Raw genomic sequence first — 18,414 nt, forward strand, 5'->3', positions numbered from 1 at the left:
ATATAGTAGATTCTGTCCTTCTGCACTGTGCTATACAGTGTTAATGACTGGCACTTAAATACTTTACAAATTGAATTGCACTTGTGTGAGAAGCTGGATTGATAAAATAAATTACTATATCTTGTAGGTTGAGGTTTTGGTTCTGCAATTGTAGCTGTTACAAATTACCTAAAAACCTTTTTATATTGCATTTCACATGGCTATATTGTACAACTACTCTAATAAAAAATTCTATACAAAAATTGTTTGATATTAATAGCAATCATTAACAACTTGATAGATTCTTGTTAAGTATATTTGCAATACATTTAATCTTATTAAACTGAGCTCTGAGTTGTTTCTTCCAAATATTATAGGTCTTTATGAAGCTAGCAATATAAAGAAGAGATTTCAACCATTTTTGGCCAAGAATTAGGTTTAGCTTAATGGATCAATTCTTTTCTTATTAAACTGAGTCTGACCAGTGCCAAGTAATACATTCAGCATTGATCTTTGTCTCACCCTGCCGTAGCTTGCATTCTCTTTATGTACATGAAAAATAAGGTGCCAAGAATGAAAACAATGCCTGTATAATATAAATATAGAATTTTTCAGAGACTTCCATTCTGCTTATCCTTTCAGTTTGTTATTAATGTCTTGTTCAATGCTTTTCAGAAATTTATTTGTTAAAAGTACTTCCATAAATGATATTTTTCTTCTTATGTAATTAAAAAAAAGGAGGGTGGGACCCACAGATGTAATTCCAGATTAAAGTGGATCTTTTGTTTCAGACACAGGGCCCCAAACATGTCACCCCTCTTTTTCGGTTCATATGTGTTTTACAAAATGAAGTAGAACCCCTGAAAGATGGAGCCTCTAGGACAAATAATCTCAAGTGGTTGTTTCTTAGGTTATCATTAGAAAAATAATACAATACCATGTGAAACTTGGACACTAAATGAAATGAGAGCTGTATGACAGAATAATGCTTGATGATGGGAGTTGCCTGATGTTTGTGAGTTATGGTAGTAGTAGTAGTCTGGCTAAAACACATTTTTGGTACTTTCTAATTCAGACATAAATATTCTTTTTAGGCTGAAATTCTGGGGTGAAATACTGACCTCATTGAAGTTGGTGGAATTTTTGCCATTTACTTAAATGACGCCAGGATTTCACTGTTGGTCCAAATACGTCTTTAATCTCAGTCTTTCTTTCTGCCTCTGTCACCCAAACCAGCACCCTTTAATTGTCACGTATACCAAATCCTATTTCTGACATCCTGGTTGTTTAGAGGCACCTTACCTTAACTGAGAAATTGGGCCATAGCATGTAAATAATAAATCACACAGTAGTGTCATAGATAAGTTTGCATTCACAATTGCAGGTTTTGTTTTGTAACACAAATAATTATGGATGATAGTGATAGCATTTATGTGCCTCTGATCTGCGGGTGTAGACTTAATTTCCCACTAATATGTTTTAAATGCCTTTGGCATTTGGAAGGACATATAAAAATGGCCTAAAAGTGACTCTGGGGCATGCAGTGTATTAACTAGTATGCATAGACAGTAAAGGATTTGGGGTTTTTTGCAAAATTATGCATGATCTACATATGTATGCAAAGTCATTTTCTGTGCATTTTTAAGAAATTGCCATAAATGTATTACTTAAATGTATATGTAAGGATGTATTATAATGTCACGTAAATCCTTACACAGAATAAGTGTATCTATACTGCATATATTCCCAGTTTTATCTCCCATGTGTCATTGGATATGAAATCTAGGAGCTTCAGCTGAAAGGTTACAAGTTTCTACCACTTGAAACAAGAGTAGTGTTTGGGGTTGTGAACTAAACACTAGAAGGCAAAACTTCACAAACACTTGCATAAGCGTAACATTCCAACTAACAAAGGCAATGACACACCTAGATAACATCTGGTACATGTTATCAGCGCTAACAACCTACCGAGATCTTAGTATAGTCCAGAGTCGAACAAAAAATGTATAACATGATCCAAAAACTTTCCTAAATGTGGATTTACATGTTATCTTTCTTTGCTGTTTTGACTTGCATTAAAAATGTGTTTTTTCTTCTAAATGCTTTTTAAAGTTCTTAAGTTACCACTAAGTTCAAACATTATCGTCTATGGTTGAGATTTTCAGGTGGATACAAGGTGGTAGATGCCAACACTCCAGTGAACTTCAATGGCACTTGGACATACCTAACCTACCTAACTAGGTAGGTTCCTTTGAAAACTCCATTGTAAGTATTCAGAAAATTGTTAAGTACAAATCAATGGGAATGTGTCTTTGAAACCGGTAGGTACTGAGTGATATTCCCGTCCCCCTCCCAACATCCCCCTTTTAAAATATTTACTCAAAAGTTTAATGTAAATCAGAACTAGACTGAAATTTAGAGTTAGGAATGAAGCTCCATTCTTATTCTTTCTTACAGCATTTTTATGTTACTAACCATCATCTGCCTTTTTTTCTTTTTCCTGTGCAGTCATCCTGACCTCTACTAATCTGTCTTTGGCTTGGATTTAGTACAGAGTCAGGATCTTAGGGCTAGTCCACAGTCAAAGTCTGCCCTAGATGCACCTAATGTGGTAATAGGTAGATGAACTAGTTTCTACAACTGTGCCTAGAGAACCCCAAAATAGGCTACTGGAACTGCTCCTTGGTATCTCAGGTTTCACTTGGCAATAGGATCCAAGCTTAGGAATATGAAGTCCCTCTTACTTCTGATACTTGGCTACTCTTTCAGTTCTGGCCTTTAGAGTGCCTATGTCTCCATCTGCTATAAGTGGCTGCAGATTTGGCTTGTCTTTTTGTCCCATGATTTGACCCTTGCCAGCAGGCTGGACTGCCCATGACCTAGCCATCACATCCTGCCAGTCTTAAGGCTAAATGACTGCAGTACTCCCTAAATACATTGCTGAGAAAATTCTTAAATACTTAAAAGCATTAAGTTATAAGAACAATTTTACCCTTCGCTTTGACCCCCAAAAGATCCATGCCCAATTGTGGTTGTTTCTACAGGAGATGAATGTAGGAGGTTTTCAGTGAGCTAGGAGTAGGGTATAAAAGTTATATGCTACTCTTAACTGCATCTCTGGCTTTTCTGGATGGCTCCTTTGTATGGTCTAGAAAAAGAATCCGGCAGCAATTAATTTATTTGAATACTTAAATATGTCAGCTTCTTTATCCCTTTGCCTTTGTTTAGTTTTAGAACCTTTAACAGTTTGTTGGGTTTTTTTAAACCGTTTTCTCCTAAGCCACAGTGTTTCAATTTGGGGAAACAAGAGTGTTTTCTTAGCAGAAGGTATAACAAACATGAGAATCCAGGTTTAGTTTATTTTGTTTTTAAACAAGCACAAATAATCTCTCTCTTCACAAAAGAAGAATTTAGTGTCTGACCAAGACTTTACTGCGGTGGTTTTCAACCTATCTGCAGACTATGGCAGGGGGGTCTGCGAATGATGACTATGATCAATCAAAAATGTGTGAATACCTACACTTATAATTCAAAGGGGTCTGCACCTCCATTCAGAATTTCCAACGAGGTCTACAAATGAAAAAAGGTTGAAAACCACTGGCTTACTGAATTGTTGAAAAATGGCACAACTCGTGTATAAGAAATAATGCTTTGAAAACTTCTAAATATCCAGTCAAAACGTAACAGATTTCCATACTTAATTTACATTGTCAAAAAACTTCTTAGTTTTTTGTACTACAGTTTTGCTTTTTTGGTTTGTTTGTTTTTTACATTTTCCCTTTGTAAGGCATACCCTTTTAAGTACAATCCAGTCTGTCAAATTCAGAGTATGCACGGCTTAAAACTGAGGATCAATTTTAGATCCAGACTTTTTCAAGCAAATGAATGAGCTAGCATAAATCAATAATGTATTTGTATGTAAACATAGAACATGCATTGCCTAGGCTTTTAACCCAATAAACAGCAGACCAATAAAAGCTCACTTCGGACTAAATGTTTAATTTGTTAACCAAGCACTCTGATGATAACACATTTTTAACATTTTTCCATTTCATATAACTAGAAAGCTAGTAGAACATTATTTAGGATTACAGCAAAATGAGAGCAATCTCTTCACCTTTCTTCTTGGCTGTTAATCCTCTCACAGATATCCTCCTCAAACCCTTCTTATGAGCTTGATCCTTAGACAATGCATGTATTACTAGCATCCTTCCTGAATTATGGTGGTCTAGGTCCAAAGAGAAAATCATGTCTCTGTAACAGGGGTCCTCTAGCCCATGTTACTTTGTATAGGAATGAAGTCACCAAAAGGCAAAAACACCAGCAGCTGAACTGGTGCCAACTGAAAGAGAGAAGCAGCAGGAGGGAGTTAAGAATTATAGCTTAAGGGCACTACCAAGCTGCCAGCCACTCTACCTGGGGCAAGCAGCAATAGCATCAAGATCTGAACCCCAGGCAGGTATTTAAATATATGGGTGCAGACAAAAGTGACAATATTCACCCAATCTAGGCACAAAAAACAGTTTATGGCTATGACCAAACATAAGTGCATGGCCTCAGACTGCTTGAAAAATGGCTGATTGAGTGAAAATCTGAACCCTCATTGCATGAGTGGTCAGATGAGGACATTTATTTCAACATCTATTTCAAAACAGAGCATCTTCTGTATGCCCTGCCTGCCAGCCTTGAGCTGTTTTCAGAACGGGAGTAGAGGAAGTTTGGTTCAAGGAGTTTTCAGTCCTTGCTGGAGGGTGGGATGGGTGAATTGGAACTCCTCTTCCCCCCCCAATGTCAGGGACTTCCAATTCACCCATCCCACCCTCCAGCACCATCTGGGAGCTTCCTCTCCTCTGTTTTTCCCCCTCCCATTCTGAAAACTTTGTAGCCTTGCAGGGAAGAGGGGCTGTTGGTAGGACAAACTGTCTGGCAGCCAGCAGCTAGATTCCCCTCCCCACGGAACCAACAGTGAACTTCTGTTTGTTCCAGGGGAACATTGCAACTCAAAACAATTCCTGCAAAGTGTTCTCAGTTACAGCAGGAAGCTGAACTTCTGTCTGTGCCCACAGCGATTGCAACAATGCTTCTGGGATAATGCAAAACTCTTGTACCCAGTTGGGAGACCTGAAGTTATGACTGGACCTGGGTGGAACCCGGGGCTCTTGATAAGCCTGGTGCCTGAAATGTTCAGGCTCAGGACACAGATGGAGAAGAGGTCCCTGAAGCTTGCTATAGCAGCTTTGGAGAAGCAGTCCTGCTGGGTGAGGAGTGATCCTGCATGTGTGCTCAGAAGGGGCTGAAACTTCAGGGTCAGTGCCAGCTAACAGATAAGAAACTAAGCATGCCCTGGAGAAGCACTGCAGAAGGGCTGTCACACTCCAAATGTGCTCAGGTGAACCGCTCAGAGGACTGTGTTGAGTCACACTCTTTGAACTGGGCTGAGGGAGAAGGCATGCCCCAAATAACTGTGTGAGGTTGAATAGGGAAAGTATGTCCCAGAGAAAACTATGCTGGGGATGAAGGGAGAAGAGAAGCCCTGATGAAACTTCAAAAGGCAGCCTCCTAATCGTATCATAAAATTTGACAATGAAGATGTGGCAGGTAGGACAACAGGGCTAGGGACCAAAGTTACACCCAGAACCGTCACTGCCACTTGCTCCCTGCATGAGGTGAATGGTGGGATAAGCCCCCTTCTGCCCCCTCCACCAGACACTGGAGGGAGAGAGGAAATAACCCCCCTCCCTGCCCTGTTGCCTAAGGGGTCCCTACCAGCTGGCCTCTGGCCACACCTCCACCCCTGCTGCTGGAGTGGCAAGGGGGCAAGGACTGTGATGGGGGCAGCAGCTCCTGTCATGGTGTCCCAGAGTGTGAGCCTCATCCCCGGGGGGGGGGAAGGGCTGCATTGTGGGTAAGGGCGGGAGTGGGGTCAGGGAAAGTTGCCGCAGACTGCACAAAGCAAGTAGTGGTGGCACTGGGGAGGGTTTGGGGGGCTATGGCCACCACTCCAAGCCCTGGTGCCACCACTCACCCTGTGCAGTCTGCAGAATCTTTCCCTGCCTCCCCCCACCCACAGTATGGCCCCTTGCCAGGAAGAGGCTCGCACTCCTTGAACACCATGACAGGGTAATGCCCCCATCAAGGGCCCTGCTCCCTTGCTGCTCCAGCAGCAGGGGTGGGGGTACAGCCAGAGGCCAGCAGGGCTCCTTAAGTGAGGGGGCAGGAAGGGGAGTTATTCCCCCTCCCTCTAGTGTCTGGAGGAGGGGGTAGGGAGAGGGCTTATCCTGCCACTCGCCCCATGCAGGAAGTGATCAGTGGCTGTGACAGTCTGGGTGATCAGACCCCATTGTGGTCCCCCTGGGAGCAGAATGGGGAATAAACCCCCCCTGCCTCAGGGGCCATTCCAGCTGGCCTCTCGCCACACCCCTGCCCCTACCACTGTAGCAGTGAGGGGGGAGCACCCAGCAGACGCTGGCTCGAGTCTGTGCTGGTGGGACAGGAAGGGGAGAATTAAACACCTTCCCTGGCCACTTCACTCCAGGCTACTGTGAGGGCTGTCCATGTCCCACCAGCACAGCTTCCCTGCAGCCAAGGGCTGCTCTAGGTCTCCCTGGCATCTGGCCTGAGCCACTGCAGGCATATGCCTCCGTTTCCAGTGTTAACAGTGAATGTCTGTTCACTTGCAAATAGGTTCAAGCTACGTAGGTTAGACTAATGTCTTAAGATTGAATCAATTCAGCCTCTGGCTTTTTGAATGTCTGTCCCTAGCCCGGGAGGTGAGATAGAGGCTGGGGAAGTATGACAAGTGGACCTGACCACCAGAGGCATCAAATCCTGGATTTGAAGCCCCAAGCCTGTCTCCCTCTTTAGACTGACTCTAGACTAGTGTGTGCACCTGACTAGAAACTCAGTGACAAATGAGTGATTTGAGACTATATAACTTTCAAGGATTATGTAAGAACGGTTAGGTGTATATTTAATTTGCTCATCATTGCAATATTAGGTAACATAAACAGCTTAGTAATTAGTTCTGTGTTAAGAGGGACCTGATTATGTCCTCTTCTCTGCTTCACTGATTCCCAGTCCCAGTCTCCTTGCTCAGCCTGTTCCAATCCCCTCCTTTGATTGCACTCTCCCTACTAACCACTGATTACTAGCTCCCCTGCTGTCCTAATATCTTTGAAGAGCCAGTCAGTCTCCCATCCTTACCCCTAATGCACATGCACAGTTTTCCTATATGTAGGAATTGTGAGAGGATGCATCTTGCTTAGTTGCGCTGCAAGGGATAGCAAACACGCAATATGGTCAGTGCTCAAGGAAGGTCCAAAATACTCGTTGAGGGTGAAATCATTGGAAATTCCAGTGCTGAACCTGAAATCTTAAGTGAATATGAACAAAGTGAAATTTTTCAAAGCTTTATAATTTGGTCAAATTTGGCAACAGAAATCACAAAAGGTTTCCCTCACTTTCCTGTCAAATGTCAAGATTCTGCCCCCAAAGACTTTCATATGAGGTGAGCTTTTCAAAGAAAGCGCTCCATTTTTGTTTTTTAATTGTTTCTCTTCTTTTGTTTTAACTTTGCAAAGCTGTAGGCTTTTACCTTAAACTTGATATTGGATAGGGCTGAAATTTTTCAGAAAGTTTCAGCCTGAAACAAACAAACAAGCAAGTGTCAATCCAAATGTTTAAAATTTGACAACATTTTATAGGCAACTGAAAGCACTCTTATAAAGAAAAGTTTCCAGCAATTGTAATAACAAGTGATACCACAATATCCCAAAACTAATAATAAATTAAATTTGGGTAAATACTGAAAAAAATAATTAAAATCTGCGAAAGGACAGGAGAATCTTAGGCCCTGGGCAGATATTATACTGAAGGCATGTTTAATGGTCAATCATATCATAAGTAGTAATCTGGCCACATGTTTATGCAATTTGTAGCACAATAAAATGGGCAATAAGCAATTAAATAATTACACAAAATATATTTACACAAAATATTATTACATTAAATTATACAAAGAACATGTGTAATAATTTTGTGGCTGGTTCCCATCACGCTATAAATTGAAACTGTGGCTGGTGCCTGGTCAACTGATGGGTACTAACTCCAGGTGTGCATGGGAGACCTTCAAGACTCCAGTATATTTCCAGGATCATAATCCCAGGCTCCCCCTGCACCAATCATTGGTCATGATTGGAATCTGATTCTCACTCCCATAAACATACCTCCTGACATGTGGCATGGCAGGAGGCAAAATTATTGGGATCAGCAATCAGATCCCATTGTGCCTTTAATGAAAGTCTGTCAATGGCCATAGAGAAACAGGGCTGGAAGAGATCTCAAGAGGTTATGTAGTGCAGCCATTCAAAAAAGCAGGATCTTCCCTATCTAAAGCATCCCAGATGAATGTCTGTCTTCCCTTCACGTAAGAACTTCCAGTGATGATGTTTCCACAGCCTCTCTAGGTAATCTGTCCTAGTGCTCAACCACCCCCATAGTAGAAATATCTTCCTAGTATCTAGTCTAAACATCCATTGTTTCAATTCATAACCATTACTTCTTGTCTTAATACAGAAAACATTTGATAGCTGTCTTCTTTGTACTACCTGTTTCTGTATTTGAAAACTGTTATGCATCTCTCCCTACCTCTCTCTCTCTGCTTTAGTTAATTTTCTTTTCTCTAGACTAAATAATCCACTTCTACCAACCTTTCCTTAAATGCCCTGAGGAATAAAAATGGCAAATTCAATTCAAAATTATTTGCATCTCCCTCTTCATTTCTATTTAAAGATAATCTTTCCAATGATGTTTTATTAATTCAGCCATTTGAGAAAAGCTCATTTTTACCTGGATATGTTTGTGCACATGTACATATATATGCTCACTAATGGATATTTATGTTGATGTGAGAACACTTAAATATCACAGAAGCCCAATTGCACAGTGGCATTAGCACACTTTGATTTTGGTGACCAAGGCAATTCAGATAATGTACAGTGATTATACAGAGGAAAACGGACTGGCTGAGATCTGACTTAAGTTATGGTGTTTAGAGCACTAATCTGGGAAGTCAGAGATACAGATTCAACCCCCTCATCTTCTAGACAAGGAGAAGATAAAGGAACTTGTCTTATACTGATTCTAGAGGTCTCTCGGACTTTTGAAAGAAAAAATTAAACAGTGGTGCATGCATGGTGTGTTTTCTCTTGTGGGTGCCCAACAATCGGAGTATGTGCTTTCATCATATTATGAGACAAGTCCAAGCCTGTCAAGCTTAGTTATGTTGTGGAGTAAGGAGATATTTTCCAACTGTTGATGTAAAATGACTCCTGGAATTTTGATGTCTTGCATAAGCTTAGCTAATAGGCAGTAGAAATGGTAACAATGTTTCTGCTCTTGAACAAATTCACAGATCATTGCTTAAATTCAAAAGAATGTTACGCTTTTCTCAGTAGGCAAAGATCAAGAAACTACAATTACCAATATTGATATAGATCTACTCCTGAGTTGTAGGTGATACTATCTCTGCCCATGCCTTGATCTGTATAGACCAAATTACCCATGCAGCTATTCATAATGAACAGCCATCTGAGTTTTCTGTTTTCCACGGGAAAATGGAGCAAAATGTGGATTCCCCTCCCCCTTACCAGAGTAAAACATTGATTTGTCATTTTAGCAGAGAAACCTGTGCATTTTGCAATTTTGCAAAGAGCTCTATGCAGGCTGGCAGAGTTCTAGCCTGCAAGGGGCTGTGGGGGGAGCAGGAGGAATGAGATCAGGCAGGGGTGCCATGTACATGTATGGAGAGCAGCTCCTGCAGGTAAGGGGGGAGGGTTGAGGCCCCCATAGAGAGGGAATTGGGCAGGGCTGGGGGGATGCATGAGGCTTGGGTCATGGGGTCACAATGCATGGCCATGGGGAGCCGGGTGGGGCTGTGGGTGACTTGTCCACAGGACAGGGGGTGGGGCTGACTCTGCCACTGCATGCACTGCCAGGGGGGTGGGTTGGGGAGACCCATGTCCTGCAGATCTGTGCGGGATGGGCTGCCCACTGCAGGCTTAAGCTCCCATCCTGCTGCCCTCGTCCAGGGCCTCCACAGCCCAGTAGTGTGACCCAGTGCTGCAGAGAACAGTGGGGCCATGCAAGGAAGCTGCTTGCTGCTGCAAGCTTTGCACTGCCCTGGCAACGCATCCCCTTTGTGCACGGCAGCAGCGGGGGTGGCAGGACAGGTTGTGCCCCTCACTGCTGCTGCATGCACAGGGAACATGTTACCAGGGCAGTGCAGAGCTCACAGCCACTCCAAGATCCCCGCATGGTCCTGCTCTGCCCTGCAATGTTGGGTTGCACTTGCTGGGCTGTCGAGGCCCTGGGGGAGGGCAGCAGGGCGGAAGCCCAAGCCCACAGTGGGCAGCCTGTGCCTGCCGTAGCCCCACACACACATCTGGGTAGCATGGGTTCCTCCTGCCCCTGGAAGTGTGTGCAGGATTGGGGAGCTGCTCCTCCCCCCCCGCACCTGAGGCCTCAGCAGGCAGGCAGGGCGGGGAGCCAAGCTCCACTCCACTGCACTAGCCACTGTCTCCTGCCAGGGGCAGGAGGCTGTGGACCCAGGTCTCTTGCCCCATAGCCCTGGCAGTTGGGGGCCCTCTCTGGCAGGGCAAGGAGGGGTTGTGCAGGGCCTTTCATTTTAATAATGGATTTTGGGGGTTTTATCAGAGAATTTGAGATTTTTTTTTTTTAATCAGGGAATACCAGGATCCCTGACAATGAATAAAAAATACTGCTAACTTAAAAAAAAAAAAAAAGCAACCCACCCCCAAACCCAAAAGAATGCTATGCTGCAAATAAATATAATCAATTCAAATTAATATAACTGATATAATGAACTCAAGCTAACATATATATGCTTACTAACCATTTAAAGGCAATTAACCATAGATTCTTGGCAACTTGCATTCAAAATTAGTCAATATTAGAAGCAAAAAAAAAGAATGAATAAGGTAGTTAATTGTATTACCACATTTTAGCTGGGTTTTTTAAATATAATTAATTAAAAAAAAGTCATAGGTCTAGTAGAACACATCCTGAGTTCTGATTGGTAGAAAATCAATTTTTAACCACAAGGGAATAACTCTCTTCCAACTCAGTTACTTGGATAAGTACAAAAGGAAAAAGGGCACAAAAGAAAAGGAAGGATAATTGTTACCTCATGTGAGCTAGTTTAACTGATCATGATCAGTTTTGAGGTGTTTATTGCTTAAATGAATGCTATTTGGGGTGGCATCATTATCTCACCTTGCCCAATGGAATACTGCAAAAGGTTACATTTGAATTCAGTGCTAAGATCAGGTAGATGCATACATGAAGCTCAAAATGTTAAGGAACAGATACAGTTTCTGAACATATAGACAAAGACAGGAGATACTACAAAGGTAATAATTGCAGGGCTATAGACATATGTCAAGGTAACTACAAGAATGAAGCTTGAGTGCTGTGTGGCATTATCAATATCTTATGGATGCGTGCATGCAATCTTAATTACTCTTCTCAGATGTGTCAAGATATTTTAAACAAACTTTCATGGAAATTTAGTGCTCTTCAAAAGTCCCATATTGACAAACCTGTGGACTGCCATTCAAGCTTCTCCACTCTTCTCTGCTAATGGTCTTCAGCCCTGACCTGAAATGGTCACCATTAGAGAACAGGAAAATGTTTGCTCTCTACATTTGCTAAACCATTGGTCTTTCTACTGAAAGGGGCAAAAAAGGGTGCTAGGATACAAAGTATGGTGATGATTTTGATGTGAACACCTGATGATTAGGAGCTGGACTTGGACTACCAGACTAATTTCATACAAACCACTAAATATCCATTAGACTGTAACAACTTTACTTGATCCCACTAAACCAGCTTCCCCCTCAAATGCCTGAGAAAATAGACAGGCCTCACAGCCTGGTTTGGCAGTCAATGAGCATGGGATAGCAAGAAAGGAGCAAGAATCTTTTGCTGGGAATGGGTCCTTAGATTAACATTTTCAAGTCATGGTGTCTAATGTCAGATATCTAAATCCATATTATGTAGGCATCTATATAGGCATGGCCTTCTCTTTCACAGTACTAAAGTTTCTATTTCTGTCATGGGTGCTGCTAATGCTCAATCCTTCCAAAGGCCAGGGCATGTCTATTTAGGTGCATTGGTAGGGATCTAGGAATCTAAGAAGTTCCCCATCAAGCCCTGTTCTGTCCCTGCATTGAGTAAGACCTTGCTGCTGGAGCAGTTCTGTTGACTTTAATGGGTCTAGCAGCACAGTTTGACTAAGCCTAATGCCGCACACATTGGATCAATAGAGTCATGCACATCCTTCAGCCAGTTCTTTGCACAGTGGCCTACAGTTCATGATTCAGTAGTGGCTTGCATTTATATTTTGGTGCATGTATTTAAATAGCATAGAACATGAAGTGGAGAGGGGGGCGTGAGAGAATGGAATGGGGGTTTGTTCATCCAGAAATGTCACAGTCCCCTTCCTTTCACCCTGTTAGCAATTACAGCTCTCCACAGGCAGTGATAGCACCCCTACCCCCCAAAACACCAATACTATCCTCTCTTCCCATTGCCTAGTGCTGGTATGACCTCCCCACAGAAAGACATTGAACCCTTTCTTCTGTCTTGTGAAATGTTCTTCGCTCCACTTAGTGAGGGTAGGTTCCCCCTTCCCAGAGTGATTATGAGCTCCCCAACAGATAAATAGACCTACCCCCTCCAGAGAGAGCCACATGCCTCCTTGGCCCCCTAGTTAGTGACGGTACACCCCCCCCCCCCTCCCAGAGCTACTTCACAGTCAGGATGGCTAGGATCTGGAACCAACTTCCAAGGGAAGTGGTGCTGGCTCCTACCCTGGGGGTCTTTAAGAAGAGGCTTGATGCCTACCTGGCTGGGGTCATTTGAGCCCAGTTTTCCTTCTGCCCAGGCAGGGGGTCGGACTTGAAGATCTACAAGGTTCCTTCCGACCCTACTTCTATGATTCTATGGTCAGAACCCAGTTCCTGCCTTGCCCCTCAGAGAGATGGTATGATCTGTCCTCCCCTGCTCCCCTCAGGCAATGGTATGGTCTCCTTGCTCCCAAAACAGTGATCATGCCCCCCTGCCCCCCCCCTCGGTGGTATGCCCACAGTTGCAGACTGCATTCCCCTCCACCCCCTTAATTCTATGCCCTATGACCCTTACGCAAGAAATCCTCCCCCAAACACTAATGGTATGTTATGCTTCAGACACTGATGGCATCTATTCCATACCCCCCCCCGCCATCTAATGATATTCCCCCCTCCAGTTACTGGTGACATGTCCCTATTGTACCCCCCATAATAATGGTACCCCTTCCTCCTTGGTAGTGGTGGTACATCCCCTTTGCCCCCACCAGACAATAGCAGTACCCCTATCCCCCCATTCGTGGTGGTATACCCCCATCCCTCCTCACGTGGCATTCCCTCCTTGGCCCCCCAGTTAATAGTGATACCCCTGCCCCCCCCCCGTTAATGGTGGTACATCCCCCCCCCCAGTCTGTGTCAGCTCCTCCTGGCAGGGCCCAACTGGGGGTGGGGGGGGGCAGGAACTTGACCCACGGGCTCAGTGCTTCAGAGTGCGGGTTCACAGTGCCCCTGCTCCAGCCCCGGGCGGGCGAGTGGGCGGCGCAGGGCTGGAGCCAGGGCTGCTGCAGCCTGCAGTTGCATAACAAACCATTTAAACAGTGGAGCACAAACACAGCGCCATTGTCAGGCTGCACATTAAAAAGTGTTATTTGCTTTGAAGTTTTTTGTCTAATGGCTCTAAACTGAAAGAAAATGTTTTCCTATTACTTACTTCAATCATAGCGAAGAAGCTTGGTAAAAAGCCCATGGATTTCGCCCAAAGTGTGACAGAGTTCTCTTTGTGTTTGCTTATCCTCTGCTGTCAGACACTTTAATTTGCCATCTAGCCACTCCTTTTCATTTAAAGTCAGCTGATATCAACTGCCAGGACATCATATGAGAAAGAACTCAGATGTTGAATTATGAATCTCAGTTCTGTAATAGATTATCTTGAAACTAGTCATAAGTCAGTGTTGACAATGGAATATAGCTTTAATGTGTTTCTTCCTTGAAGTATTGCTATATAGTCTGTCAGCCACATAGTCTAACACCCCAATTGAGGGAAACAGCCTGATATTAATATTTGCCTAGGTGCATCCCTGGATAGGGATGGATATAGTTAGGTTATTTGGGGCTTTCCTGAACTGGAGCCTAATTTTTGAGTGTTTCTTAGCTGTCACCCTAAGAAGAACACATGCCAATAGCAGTGACAAAGACATGAGTCACTGAGTCAAAGTCTATATCCAAAGGAAACATTTAGGGAAGTGCAGATGGAAAAATATAGTTTTGACCATTGTTGTTGGCCAAGCATCCAGAAGAAGGCAGCTGCCGACCCAGCAGGATCCCTGAATTATGAATCTGAGTGAATGAATAAATCTCATCAGTTTTGGGAGCTACACTGTCTCTAGTTGTTCCTCTCAATCTAGCAACATAAATTTTCCTAATGAACATGGAATTGAAGACCTTGGTTGAAGCTGATGTTCTAGATTGGGGGCCTGTGCTTGAGGTACCAGTGCAAGGATCCCATCATGCTGGTCTCCTCCTGGTAGTTTAGCTATCAGAGAATAGCACCATGGTAAACCAAACTAGAGGTCTGGCATCCCATCCTCTTGGGAGAAAGGTTACAAATGGCACTAAGCATTAAATAGCAGCAGGTAGCTTGCTTTGCAGTGGAAAGGCTTTGGAGACAAGCCCTTGGTCTTTGTACTACATCCAAAGGAGTCCACAGTTTGTCATGTTAATAATCTACATATTGGAAGGTCATTTACGGGATAAAATTTCAAAGTGTTTTGTGAGCTTTCTCCAATGTTTCCCATTACAATGAATGGGAGTTGTGTAAGTAGAACGCCAAGCAGTATGCTGAATATTTACTTCTAAACAAGCATTGACACAGTAGGTAATTAGGACCAAATTTTCAAAGCAACTTCATTCAAGCCTCCATTTGCACATGGCTAAGCAGTTTAGCATGCAAATCATTTTTTTACCTGTGAATGTGAGTTTTGTGTACTATCCCTTTCTTAGACAAAAGATACAATTTGCATTTCCAAAGCCCATTCACACTTCATTTGTGCTCAGTTTCCATGGACAAATGAGTTTTGTTTATCATTTGTGCATATTAGTTATGGTTTGCAAAAACTGCATGTTTAAATGAATGTGTGCATACAAAGAGGTCATATTTTGCCCCTTGAGGTCTACAATGCCAAAGATTTGTACACTAAAAAAATGCTATCATTATATTATCATATTAACAATGTTCATTAACGGGTCATCAAAGACATCTAATACATGGGGTTTCACTAGTATAAATGGGAACAAAATGTGGCCTACGGATTATCTTAATCAATTTGCTTAGCTCACGCCAGATGTTCTTTCCTAAGGAAAAAAAAAAAAGGATAAATCCAGTCCTGGATTTATTAATATATGGAATATATGTGTATGCATGAAGTTTGCTATTAAAATGTTTACCGTATTGTCTTTGTAAATACATACCTTTTGCTGCAAATACATACATTTTCTGTATATGTCTGATATCCTTGGGTTATACTGATACTCTGGGCCAGGCTACCTGGTACATTAACACTGGTTGTATTTACAGAATAGAAAAATGATCCATTATCCCACCACAAGGTGTTATAGTAGGTGCTGTTAAAGTCCCTTGCCAGTGTATTGTGAGGGAACTAGTAAAAGCCTGTTTGCACTAAGTAAACAGCTACCCTGGGGTAAGAGTCATGCCTGACCAGCCTGATTGCCTTCTGTGATGTGATGAATGGCTGTATGGATATGGGGAGGGCAGTGTACATGATTTACCTTGACTTTAGTAAAGCTTTTGACATGGTCTCTCACAACATTCTTGCAAGCAACCTAAGGAAGTACAAGCTGAATGAATGGACTGTTAGGTGGATAGAAAACTGGCTGGATTGTCAGGCTCAAAGTGTAGTAATCAATGGCTCGATGTCTAGTTGGCAGCTGGTATCAAGTGGAGTGCCCCAGGGGTTGGTTATGGGGCCTTTTTGTTCAACATCTTCATCAACAACCTAGAAGATGAGATGGAGTGCATGCTCAACAAATTTGCAGATGATGCCAAGATGGGAAGAATAGTAGATACACTGGAGGGTAGCGCTAGGATTCAGGGTGACCTAGATAAATTGGAGGGTTGGACCAAAAAAATCTTATGAAGTTCAACATGGAGAAGTGCAAAGTCCTGCCTTTGGGACAGAACAGTCCTTGCATGGATACAGGCTGGGGATCAATTGGCTAAGTAGCCGCTTTGCAGAAAAGGACCTGGGGGTTACAGTGCACAATAAGCTGAATATGAGCCAACAGTGTGCCCTTGTTCCCAAGAAGACTAATGGCATACTGGGCTCAATTAGTAGAAGCATCGCCAGCAGATCAAGGGAAGTGATTATTGCCTTCTGTTCGGCACTGGTGAGGCCACATCTGTATTACGGTGTCCAATTTTGGCCCCCCCACTACAGAAAGAATGTGGACAAATTGGAAAGAGTCCAGTGGAGGGCAATAAAAATGGGAAGGGGCTAGAGCACATGAATCATGAGGAGAAGCTGAGGAAACTGAGCTTGTTTAGTCTGGAGAAGAGAAGACTGAGGGGGGATTGGATAGCAGCCTTCAGTTACCTGAAGGGTGGTTCCACAGAGGATGGAGCTTGACTGTTCTCAGTGGTGGCAGATGACAGAACAAGGAACAGTGGTAAGTGGCACCAATGGGAAGTTTAGATTAGATATGAGGAAAAACTTACTCACTAGGAGGGTAGTAAAGCACTGGATACCCAATCTCCATCCTTGGAGGTTTTTAAGACCTGGGTAGACAAAGCCTTGGCTGGGATGATATAGGTGGGGATGGTTCTGCTTTTAGCAGGGGGTTGGACAAAATAACCTCTTGTGGTCCCTTCCACCCCTAATTTTCTATGATCTATGACTGGAAGAGTGCACATATGATGTATTTGTATTGCTTTTTCTCCCTGGGAAATGAATACAATGAATACAAGGAAGTTACTCCAGTTTAAGAGTTTGCCTTGGGTGTATATGCATTTTTTTTACAGTGGTATGAATATGTCATCTGTCCAGGCCCTGTGTTAAATAATTGTAAAGGTATCAGAAAATATTTCAATGACAGTGATTGTACATGTATGTACAGGGGATGGAGGACTACACTCTTCTTAATTTAGAGTGAACTCAAATTGTACCTAGCTCTTGGGTAAAAGTCCAGATTCCAAGACCTACCTAATTTTAACTTTCAAATTTCAATTTCTAATTTCTTATGTAGCTATTTTTTTAAATGCCAAATACTAGAAAGTTCAAGGGTTTTTTAATACACTTGTTAATTTTTTTGCCCTTGAATCTCTCTCCTGTTGGAATAAGCTGATTTGATGCACTTGAAGCGTTCCACAGAAATATGTTGATTTTGTTGCAACTTTCAGTAGGAACTAGGTGGACTGGCTGCTGCCTTGACAGTCTACTCAGATCCCTGGGATTCATGGCTCCTTCATAGTTTGCCTGGCATCTGGGATGAGTGAGTAGGCTAGTGAGATCCCTGAGCTGTCTGCCTAGTGTTTGTGTGTGGGGCTTTTGGCTCCCGGGATGGATTATTCCCTTGCTGATCAGGCAACTTCTTTTGCTTCTTGCTGGGCGGTCTCAATAAGTTCCTGTGGTCATTGCCTGGGGCTGTCTAGCTAGCACAAGGCAGACTTGGCTTTCCTGGTACTTGACTCTTCAGTTGGAGCCAGTGAGCTAGGTAGAAACTTTGAAAAAATCAAGTTTGGTTCTTCTGAAATGGAATAGTTCCAGCATTTTGTTTCCACAGAAATTCTAGCATTTTTGACTTTTCAGTCCAATTTGTTGGGTTTTTTTCCCTTTAAAAGTAGACTTTACCTGGGACAGACATTACTGCTCTAGTATTTTTAGGTGCAAGTATTCAAACATGCACTCATCATCCAGTTTTTAAGAATTTGTGTTTGCTTGTTTTCAACTTTTGTTGGCATCCTCAGGGAGGAGTAGTGCATCCTGCCTTCTAGTGGCTAGGGCACTGCCTGGCACTCTGGACTTCTACTATAGACTTGATCACTGATCTGTTGGGTATCAATGGACAAATCATTTCACTTCTTTGCCTCCATTCCTCTTCAGTCATCTGTATATCTTATCTTTTTACAACTGTAAGGTCTTGAAGGGAGGAATTGTCTCTTATGCAGTTGTACAAAACTGAGTGCAATGGTGTCTCCATCTCATTTGAGCCTTCAGGTCTTCCTGAAGTATGTGATACCACTAGCAGGTTGTGAGAGGGTGCACGTAAGAAGTATGGA

General features: G+C 42.9%; 1 long non-coding RNA gene across 2 annotated transcripts in view; it reads left to right on the plus strand.

The window, feature by feature from the left end:
• Positions 1 to 1,970: 1,970 nt before the first annotated feature.
• Positions 1,971 to 18,414, plus strand: part of LOC109286500 (uncharacterized) — a 35,150-nt gene continuing 18,706 nt past the window's right edge. The window contains exon 1 of one of the 2 annotated variants that reach the window (XR_009457706.1): positions 1,971 to 2,220. This is a non-coding gene — a long non-coding RNA (uncharacterized LOC109286500). The remainder of the gene's footprint in view (positions 2,221 to 18,414) is intronic. The other variant, XR_002094568.2, reaches the window with a different exon arrangement.

Source organism: Alligator mississippiensis, chromosome 1 (genome assembly GCF_030867095.1).
Source record: "Alligator mississippiensis isolate rAllMis1 chromosome 1, rAllMis1, whole genome shotgun sequence".
In the NCBI taxonomy this organism is placed as follows: domain Eukaryota; kingdom Metazoa; phylum Chordata; order Crocodylia; family Alligatoridae; genus Alligator; species Alligator mississippiensis.